Source organism: Cryptomeria japonica, chromosome 4 (assembly GCF_030272615.1).
Source record: "Cryptomeria japonica chromosome 4, Sugi_1.0, whole genome shotgun sequence".
NCBI lineage: Eukaryota > Viridiplantae > Streptophyta > Pinopsida > Cupressales > Cupressaceae > Cryptomeria > Cryptomeria japonica.
The window spans coordinates 569917409-569929665 of NC_081408.1; positions in this window are offsets into that span (position 1 = coordinate 569917409).

The following is a 12257-nucleotide window of genomic DNA, read 5'->3' on the forward strand; positions in this document are numbered from 1 at the left end:
TTAAGAGATAATCATGGTCAAAGCATTAAAGGCTTGATGAGACCTTTGGGTTGGGTAGAGGTTGAGTCAAAACAAATGTTTTAACCATGTGGGAGGGTTTGAGGTAACCATTAATGGTTATTGGAGACTTTGGGGATTAAGTGGTTGAAGGTTGAAAGCCTTCAATGGTTATCAAAGACTTTGAGCCATTTAGTGGTTGAAGGTTGGAAGCTTTCAAAGGTTATCCAAGACTTTGAGGGTTAATTTGTTGAACACACAAAGCATTAATTGCTTTTCAAAGACTTTGGAGTCTTTGAGAAGTGACTCCAATTTGCTTAGGAATGTGACAATATTTAAGGGATGGATTTAGGCTAATTAGGAAGGGTTTAGAAGAATCTAGAAGGGGTTTAGGCATACAAGTGGATTTTGTAGGAAAATGCAAGTGGGAGAAATTTTGGTATTTTCAATTAAAATAAAATCATTTATTTCAATTAAATGGTGTAAGTTGAATTTGGATAAATATTTAAATAAATATTAATTTATTTAAATGAGAAAAAGGAAGATAAAGCATTAAAATGCTTGAAGACTTTGAGGGGAACCATTAAAGGCTTGAAGACTTTAAGGAAAACCATTAAAGTCTTAAGAAGACTATAGAAGGAAGCCATCAAGTTTGAAGACTTTAAAGCCATCAAGTTTGACTACTTTAAGGGAAACCATTAAAGGTTTCAAGTGGGTGAGGATAAATAGGATTTTAAATAAATAATTTATTTAAAATAGTTGTGCAACTTGCTTTTGTAGGAAAATACAAGTGGGTGGAGGATAAAGGTGATTTAAATAAATTATTTATTTAAAATAATTGTGCAACTTGCATTTGTAGGAAAATGCAAGTGGGTGGAGGATAAAGGTGATTTAAATAAATGATTTATTTATTTAAATGTGAGAGGTGGGATTTTGGGGGTTTTAAATAAATATTAATTTATTTAAATGTGAGAGAAGATTTAATTAAATAAATATGATTTATTTATTTAATTAATGGTCTGAATTTGGTTAAGTGAATTAAATCAAATAAATTGAATAATTTATTTAATTAATAGGAGAAGAGCGTTAAGATGAATTAATTAAATATTAATTTAATTAATTATTAATTGATGGTTAAATAATCAAATAAATACTAAGTATTCATTTAATTAAGTGGACAGATTTATGTGACTACAATATCAAATGAACTTTCTTTTTCAACAGGCTTTAAAAATAAGGGTTCTTGCAATTTTTTTAATCATTATTATTAAATTTTGGGTCAATCCCTTTACCTTTGAAAGCCACTGCAGACAATGAATAAGCCACTTGAGGTTCCACATTTTGTTGGTTTCTTGTGAGCACAACACATGAAGGATCCTCTAAAGTAACCAAAATATCACCTCCTCTTTTCAAATCTGACTCGTACTCAAGAAAATGGATTTCAGAGTCGCCAGGTTGCTTTGAAGATTCTTCTTCTCCCCACTCATTTGAGGTATGTTTAAAATTCACCAATTGTGCATAACGCACCATCTCAGGACAAGAACTTCCATCATGTTCATCAATGAGGTGAAATACACACATATTCCCTTTAGCAGGAGGTGCTTCAATTGCTAATCTTTGTTGAGAAGGGGGCAATTGCATGGTCTTGTTCCCATAGCCCAAAGACTGGTTTGCATTCTTTCTAGGGACATCTTGATAGGGAGATGGGTATGAGGTACTGGCCTTGGGTAACTATATTTTAAGAGTAATCACATCATTCATTAGTCGCTGGATTATAGGATCAGAAGAAGTTGAAGGTTGAGCACTAGGTGTCTGTACTTCCCTTTTCCATTTACCTGCTGTGATTAGATCATCTTCTAACTCAACTATAAGGGTTTTAGAAGCATTTAAATCTACAACTCTTTACCTGCGGATCAGGAAACCTATTTCTAAAGGAATAGAAATAATAAAGAAACACTTAAGATTGTCATGTGAGGGCTTTTGATTAGCTGGAATCTTGTGTAAGATCTTATCGAATTTTGCTACAAAGTCCCTCATAGATTTAGGAATTTCTTTCTTTAACTGGGCCAATTGAACCAAGAGGGAATGTTCATCCTCAACCACTTTGAATCTTTCCCCAAACCTTGTTTTCAGATCTTTCCAAGTTGTTATCACACTATTTGGTAAGTGATAAAACCAATCTACTGCTACCCCAGTTAGTGTCTAGACAAACAACCTCACAACAATATCCTCATGTTGAACCACTATTATCACACAGGCCACATTGAATGCATTCAGGTGTTCATCAATGGTTATTTTTCCATCCCCACTAAAATTTGGCAAGTGATCCCTAGCACCTTTGGGTAAGGGGTTGAGATTTAAACCTAAGTTCAATGGACCTACAACAGCCCCCCAAGGATTGTTTGCTGCCATTGGAAGTATGATATTGAGTGGAGTCGGATTGATTATATTTGGAAAAACAACACCATGCAAGGTTAGAGCTTGACAAAATGAGGACACAGGTGATGATGGCGATGGGGAAGGAGGTCTATTTCTTGCCCTTCTTTGAGGTGAGAAAGTGGGTTGGAAATTTAGGTTATGTAACTCCTGAAAGACAGAATCAAATACCCCTTCCCTTCTTTGGGACCTAGTATATCTCCTTGACTCCAGTCTTGCAACTAGGTGACCTGTCTTATAATTTGACTCCCCAACAGAGTTGCCAAAAATCTGTTGGTTAACAGATTTGTCTCCTTCTTGGAATTTTAACTATTATCTTCTTAAAGCAAAATATGACTCTATTTTACCCTTTAGAAAGAAACAAATATACCAACAGTTGGAAGAATTAATGAAAATTCAACCTCTGCATTAGAGGGAAGCTCCTTGTATGATTTACAATCAATTTATTATACAATTGATATGCTAACACTTTTAACCAGAAAGAATTGAAAGGCTCCAGCATTTATCCATCAGGACAAATAAATGCCTTCAAAACTGCAACATAGGAAAATGTCTCAAAGAATATTCAAAGGAGAGTTCATGGACTCTGATTTATAACATACTTGCTATATAAATTCAAAACAAAATAGGGACTCAACAAAAAACTAATGGCTCAATTGATACTCTCTCATGCCTCATAGGGAAGGGGGATCAAGCAAATCAATTCAATGTGATTCATCCAACAACCAATAATAAACATGAACTGAGAAGAAATACATAGATAACTGATCACCAAGTTATATTGTGCCCATAACAACTTAAGAAAGGTTACAAATCTTAGAATGCATAGATTAAAAGATAACACACCATTTCATTGATAACCAGTCATTGTGTCATCCAAACAATTCATATCAAAAACCAAAATTTTATCTGTTGCTCCCAAAATCATAGTTTTTGGACCCTATACAAAGACAAGCTCTTCAGCTTAAATAGCCACTAGGCCATAGTTTTAGATGATCAAATAACATTTACTTTCACCCAGGTGAAAGAAACCATTTAAAGAAACATAAAAGAAAATTAAATTAACAGCCACTAAAAGGCTGAGATTTCATTTTCGGATCAACTAGGCTTCCATCGTGGTAGAGGAGGTTACGGGCTTGTCCTGCTTTGCCACAGAACTATGCCATTCAAGGTGCGCTGCCAAGAAGTTTAAGATGACATGGAAATAGGGCAGACCAATGTGCAAGATCCTTTGCTTCCATGCTTCTTTGTCCATGTTTACCTATGTAACTTTCGCCTTGTGAACCTCTAAATGTTCCGAATAGAGAATGAGCATTCATTCAATCCTTGCTGTTTTTGAAAAGTCATCAGTGATCAAGGATTTTGTTGTCTGAATGAACTGGATCCTTTCTTGAAAAACCTTAGTCAAGTCTGCAACTTCTTCAATTACCTTGGCGCCCTCCTTCATGAGTTGAATATCAATACACTTGAGGTCCTTCTGCATCATGTCAATCAAGCTAGTCAAGCCTTTGAGCAACTTGGTGGATTCTTCATGGCCCTTCTTGATGATCGAATTGCACCATTCCACATTTTTCTTTGACATGTACAACACATTGTCATCCAAGTTCTCCATCGGTTTCTCAACCAGGAATTTCATCACTCCATACTTCTGAACATCGTTCATCAGTGCGAGGACTGCTACCCACTTAATCCTTTCTTTTTCCCGGACGACCATTTCTAGTTCAAGCTCCTTACTCATGGTTTCGGCATCCTTATAAACTTTAACCAGATTACTAATATAATCTGACCCTTGTTGTATTATCAGGTCCAACCATTTGTTAAACATCTCTGTCACTACCTTGTTCCTTTGAACATGATCTAGCATTTTCTGGTTTGCTGGTGATTTAGGATCAAATGACACTAGTATCTGCGATAATGGTTGGGGGTCTGGGTTGTGGATAACATTGATGTACTAAGCCATCTATGTGACAACTTGTTTCAGTTCTATTTTATCCTTTTCATCATTCCAACTCCTTGAAATTATCCTCTTCGTGGAGGATTATAGATGCTTAACATCTACAACCCTTGAAGCAACCCCAAATCTATCTTCTCCACAGTGAAATCCTCCTTCGTAGCCTTGTCTGCGTCTCTTCCAGGAATGGGTTTGGCAACTTCAGCTGTCTAGTGACCTGTTGTGTCATCCACATCAAGCATTGCTTGTGTTTTGAGCTTTTTTGGCTTTGATGTCTTTCCCAAGCATCTGCTAACCATATCCTCCATTGGAATTGTGACTGGCACCACACTCCTCTTTTTTCCAATGGCAGATTCCAGCCATCTTGGTGCGATTGCAAGTTCCCTAGGTGGCGGAGTGGTCCGTGCATCTGGTGAAGTAACAATTACCAAGGTATTCATGGGATCTTGTTGAATTTCCACTTCTTTATTTGTGTCCATTTCTTGCATCCCGGGCTCGCTTTGATCCTGTGAATCCATTTTTTGTTCAAGCTCTTCACTAGGGTCCAAGTCTACAATGACCTGTTTCAGGACAAGCTCCCTGCTCTTTTTTTTGCTTCTAGACCGAGTTACTCGGACAGTTGTAAGACTGGATGGCGACCTTTTTGACCTTGTTGGTTGAATTTTCTCTACAATTGGCTTTGAGACACCCATTAACACCATGAAAACTGGAAATTCTTATGGAGAACAGAGCTTGTTTTACCTTCGGCACCTCCAATTTACAGAAGTATGGCAGTTGTGACCTTCTTCAATATGGAAATAAATTCATACACATTTCCTTCAATCGTATGGATAAATATCTTTAGAGCTACACACACTTCAACATGATCTACCCAAGTATGCGAAGTAATGGTGAAATGACACAAACTAACACCTTCTTAATTATCCATCACTTCCGCACAAGTAATTTGACGTTCTCATGATTACTTTCCACATTTAGAATTTTAAATTGCCGAATAAAGGAATATTACTTCTTGTCGTGCCGCTTTTATTTCCACCAAAAAGCTTTAGAGTTAGTTTTGAAATGAACCCATGAACCTTGAACCGTTTGACAAAAAGGTTCATCGGTTCAAGTTCACTTAAAAAATATAATAGTGAGTGGGTAGCACACAAAACAACACCAGGAACGAGCAACAAAAGAAAAGGACTATTAAACATGAACCTTGAACCTTTTAAACCGCTTGAAATTTGGTTCAAGGTTCAAGGTCGCATATCAACTCAAAACATAAGGACTCACGCTCGTCATATAACGATACATTGCCATGACTCATGAAAAGGCATTTTGAACTTTGAACCTTGAACCGCTTGAAATTTGGTTCAACGGGTTCAAAACTTCAATGACCACAAACAAAAGCGCACTTGTTCACACAATGACAAAGACCAAAAATGACTCTCTTTTAAAATGCGCTTTGAACCTTGAACCATTCAAACAATTTTTTAAAGAGTTCAATGGTTCAAGTATGAGGAGAACAAATGACCCGATGGAAGTAAAGGCATAAAAGGCAACCCACGAATTTGAATATTTAAAAAGGAAAAAAAGTATGGGTGGACTAACACCTATTGAGGTTGAGTTACCATCTCTACGGGTCTCCTTGCACAATCTCATAGATGATGAAGAATACCGAGTCTCATGTCTTCAGGACTTGGAACTGCTTGATGAAAAGTGACAAGCTGCCTACAACCACTCTGGTGGCGCCTTGGGTAAGTACGATGGTGAAAAATTGGTAAACATGCACTATTTGCAAAGGCTATGGCTCCATTGTCTTTCAGACTTGTTGCGATATCCATTGTATCCATTCACCCATCATTTATACCATGGCTTGTTATTGATCTGCAATCAGGGTTGTTACTTCATGTGTCTCATGTCACGCTTTCATAGCAACATCTAACTTGGGGCAAATATGCTTAAACCTACTGATGGGAGTGGATTCTCCATTGCTTGTGATTCATTGAGTTGCTCATTCAAAAATATCTTGACATAATACCAAAAACATTCATAAAATCTTTTAAAAAAATCCCAAAATATTTGCAAAAGTCCTAAAGATAATACCAAAAACATTTACAAACATTCAAAAAATCCAAAAACATGACAAAACATCAAAATTCAATAAAAAAAATTGCAATGTATATTATTCCTTATACATACACATCGCAAGAGACACAACACAACATTTTGAGCTACTCAAATGATGACCACCTATCAAAACATCTGCACACAACCGTCTTCACAAGGATGCATCCTTCCTCACAAACAAGACATGGTAACATTTTCTTTGACAAGAAAATTCGGTTTGGCTGATAAGTACTTGGTTGATTTGTTATTTGTTTCTTTATATCAGGTTCCTACGCTACTCTAGGATATCCACAAGTGATTAGAGTAGTCAAGATGGTTCCTGATATCTTTTTCTTTGTTTAGTGTCTGTGGATTGTTCCAATGAAGTTTTGGGGCATCTACTAATGGTATCTATGTGGGAAGTTCACAAAGCTATGTGATCCTATGCAAAAATACAATCATGGATCACTATGGCTTACTGACTACACCATATACCTCAACCATTTGTATATGAACCAGAATGGAGGGGAACTTTCCTTGTCAGCAATTTTTGCTTACAAGTGAAACACTCAATCATGGTTTCAGATACCTCGACCAAGATCGATACTACCATGCTCAATGATGGAAATTAAGCACTGTGAATTATACATGGATCACCATTTCATCTCATTTGTTTATATTTCATTTTGTTGCATATCACCCATCCATTTTCTCATTCATTGTTCATATCTGTCATTCGCATGCAATTAATTCAAGTTTCTATGAGAAAGCTAAGCCTATAAAATTTGTCTTGGGTACAATCACGAAGGAGTTCTCTGATACATCATCTCACATCTCCATTCCACATCTGCATTTTCTCACCAACTTGACATTGATATATCATGTAGGCATGACATTATCATTTAGTTGCATTTTAAATCATTGCATTCATTCCTTCATTTAAGTGCATTCATTCATTATCATTTAAATTGCATTTCAAATCATTTCATTCATTCACTACCATTTAATTGCATTTCATACACATTTAGTTGCATTAAGTACATTCATTCATTATCATTTACCTACATCAAGTGCATTTATTATCATATAGTTTCATTTTAAAATCATTACATATCATTTACTTGCATCAAGTGCATTTATTATCATTTAATTGCATTTTAAATCCTTGCATTCATTCCTTCATTTAAAGTACATTTATTATCATTTAGTTTCATTTTAAATCATTGCATTCATCTAATCATTAAAATACATTCATGATCATTTAGTTCCATTACATACGTTCAATAATTCATTTAGTTGCATTTTATTCATTAAAGTACAATCATTTCGTCATTAAGTGCATTTATTATCATTTAGTTGCATTTCAATCATTAAGTTTCATTAATTTATTCTGTTAGGTGCATTCATTTAAGTGCCTTTGTTTATCCATCATCAAGAACATTCATCTATCCATTTAGTGCATTTATTTAAAAGCATACATGACATTTTCATAAACATTTCATTCATTTAGAATCATCTTAAAAAAAATGCATAGCTTACTCATGTCATTTATATCATTATCTCATCATTTCAACATGTATAGTATTATCTATCACAATATCATAATTCATTATCTAAATCTCATCAATTAGCATAAATCATCATCATTTCATCACATTAATACCATTATAAAAGCATCATCCATCTATTAACCTGCATCCACATGTTAGCAAATCATCCATATCATACATGTAGAAATCATATCATCCACATATACATCTAGAAGGTAAACATCTCCATATCATGTATCTAAGCATAACTCATATCACCATCCTGCATAAAGTGCACATATCATCACATGGATACATATCATAATCACCACAAAAATAAGATCTCATCATATATCGCCTCAAAAAGAATACATGTATCAGAGTACAATGATGTCTAAAAATATCGACTACTAAGAGCAATCCAAGTATCAGTCTAATAAACAATGTATGCATAGAAATATTTCAAATGAAACTCTAACCAGATGCTACTCCACCACCACCCTCACCATCTCGTCGAGGAGGACCCATCACACCACCACTACAATAACCCTCCATGACCTCTTTGATCTCGCCCACCGCATCTGGGAGTAGCTCATCGCTCACTGACTAATCAACACAACCTTCTCATATAATCCCCGCCAATAGTCAATCTTTGTCCCTTCCCACCGCATCTCCCTCAGCACATCCCCAGTCGGACCCTGTCCCTATGCTCCCTCCAAAACTTGAACTCTATCCTATAGCTCCCTCACTCTATCCACCAGATCATCTCTCTCTCGCACAACTACAGTCAACTCAGCCTCTCATGCAAAAAGTTGGACATCCCTGGCTGCAATCTCTACATCTCTATCCTCCAACTATGCCTCCGCTGATGTTAGCTGAGTATGCAACCGTAATATCATAAACTCTCACAAGTCTCCCTCTCCACAACCTACGGCTCCCTGTCCCATCTCCATAGGATCCTCTCCACCACCTACGACTGCCTGTCCCATCTCCATCGCCTCATCACCACCTATGACTTCCTGTCCCATCTCCATCGCCTCATCACCACCCTCTCCACCACTGACATCTCTCCCTCCTGCTCTCGTTGCTCCTTGTATCAGCGGACCTTGTGATAGTCATAAAGGTTGCCCACCTCTACCTCTCCTCTGTAACCGTCCTCCCCCACCACCTCCACCTCCACCCCCAAATCTACCTCCTCCTCCTCCTCCTCCTCCAAAACCTCCCCCACCTGCTCCACCTCCACCTCCTACTCATCTTCCAAAATATTTGCCACCCCTACCTACTCTCCTCCATCGTGGTGCTTTGTCATCCTCAAACGATGGTATGGGATCTACAAAATCTAAAATATGTGGAATCGAATGAGAGGTGCGATATTGTGTATACTCCTATGTCACCCTCACATCTACAATCTCTGGCCTCATTTGCCATGGACTCGCCTATAATGTCCAAAACTCTGCAAGGGCCTGATCATAGGGAAAAACTGGACCCCACTGCCATTTCTCCCGCACTACCCATGCATACTCCCCCGAACCCCTCGGCATACTCTGCCTCTGCCCAAACTATCTCATCACTCTCCCTGGAAACTATCTCTCCACAACATAGAATGTGCGACCAATCAAAAAATGAGTCACATATACATATGATAAGGCCTCTCCATCATCCTTGTCATCCTCACAATCAGTGTAAGGCCTCCATATGACCGTATCTAAGTCATCTAATGCCTGTCACCAAAACTCCAACTTCCCCAAATGGGTCTGGGTCATCAAACCTCCGTACATAAAAACATAGGGCTGATCTATCACCCTAAACCTCAAACATACTAGTCGTGTGACAGGCAAGTGCTCTGAAGCCCAGATATGTAATAAAGTGATCCCTACCCCTAGTGATCTACTCTCTTAATACACTGTCTTGTGTAAATCCCTGTAGAGATGCGCCAACACACATGGCTCCCATGCATAGCGAGTCCCCTCTATCACCATCTGCTCTATCACCTAGCCCCAACCAATGGCCAATCCATGCGAACGTCGATCATGGCAAAGCAAACCCCCAACGATACTTGCTAGTATTGATGGTAGGGGCTCATAGAGAATTGCTATATCCTCCCATGCCATGGAGCCATCCTTAATGTATACATCCTCATCAAATATCCTCTATATGACTACCGTCCCTAGCTGACGATCATATGTCACGAGATCCCCTCTAATTGGGATATGTAGTATCCTCCAGACATCCTCCAGTGTCACAATCATCTCTCCCATTGCCAAATGAAAGGAGCATGTCTAGCTATGCCATCGCTTGGGCAACGCTGTTAGTAATCCATGATTCATCTGAATCACGAGTAGGTACATCATATCATATAAACCAGCTGCACATACACAATCGATCTCTACCTCAAACAATTGCTCATGTAGCTGTTGTGTCGAGGGATGACGCTCCCACATTTGTAAGATGGGAAGATCCTCCTACACATATCAACAAATATCAGTTATTTTTCTACAAACTCTCTGAAGTTTCGACCTAGACTATCAACATATACTTTTTAATCAAGTATCTTCGGGTCTCAACGGGTAATCGATTATGGAAATCCTAGACTACAACATGCATTTATCACAATGACCTAGTCTCAACGGGGCTTCTATGATTCACCAAAACAACCAATCAATCAACATAGACATCAAGTGATATTTTATCTAACACTGGGGAATTTTATCACAATCGCGCCACTCTGCTGACAATAGCGCTATTACTATGATACAAATGTGCTATAACAACAATAGCGCTACAAAAGCTATACCATCGCACTATTTTATAGCAAAAGTGCCACAACATTTACACAAAAGTGCTAAACTACAACAACGCTATATCTATGCTACAAAGGCGCTACATGGACAAATGCACTAAAACGACTATGCAAAAGAACCATTGCGGCACCATAGCGCTACATTAGGTGACAAAAGCACTAAAACACAAGTTTAGCGCTATTGTCTGCCTTGGGCTTTGACGCTTGAAAAAACATGATAAAAATGCATCAAAAGAAAAATTCAGCATTTGCATACCACTGGTCCATAGTCCTCTGGTCGCTGGTATCAGCAGATCCTCTCTAGTTGGTGATCTGCTATAGGCATGACCATGATGACTGTTACTCACTCCTTCGCCAAAGGTCACTATCAGATCTCCAAACTGCCAGGGAGATAGGTGCAAATGAGACTGTTTTACCCCTTCCCCTCCAAATATACCGCCTAGCCCTAAACCTACTTCACCCCGCTCACCATTGTGGTCCCTGTGAACTTCGAAAGTCTCTCGTTTCTCCATAGTCACTCCGTTCTCTCCCATTCTTTCACCATTATTTATAATTTCTTATATTCTACCTCCCCCCAACTTCTTTCTCTTTTTCAAGAGATCGCTCGATTTTTTGAAATTTTTCGGCCCATCTCTCGAGGGGGCATACCACCCATTAAATTAACATTTCTGGGGCATATTTCTCATACCTATCTTTCTTTCTTTCAAACGACGCGATAAACTGCACCATCTCAAGGAGGGGCAAATGTAGACACATAAATTTGTCCACTTAATTAAATGAATATTTAGTATTTATTTGATTATTTAAACCATCAGTCAATAGTTAATTAAATTGATATTTAATTAATTCATCTTAACCCTCTTCTTCTATTAATTAAATAAATTATTCAATTTATTTAAATTAATTCATTAAACCATACTCTAACCAATTAATTAAATGAATAAAGCATATTTGTTTAAATTAACCCCTTTCCTCATTTAAATAAATAAATAAATATTTATTTAAAATCTCTAAACTCCCCCCCCCCCCCCAACTTGCATTCTCCTACAAATGCAAGTTGCATAATTTTAGTTGAAATAAATGAATTTTATTTTAATTAAAATCCTATTTTCTCTCACCCACCAAACCCACTTGCCTCCTAAACCCCTTCTAGATTCCTCTAATCCATTCCAAATTAGCCTAATCCCCCTCCCTAATTATTGTCACATTACTATGCAAAGAGAAGTCACTTCTCAAAGCCCTTAAAGTCTTTGAAATGCATTAAAGGTTTTTTATCATTCAACAAGTTAACCCCTAAAGTATTCTAAACCATTTATGGCTCTTACATAACCATTAATGGTTAAACTCAACTCACCCACATGGTTAGAGGCTTTCCCTCTAACTCAACCCTCATTTAACTCATGGGTCTCTTCAAGCATTCATTTCTTTGACCATGGTTATCCCCACTAACTCT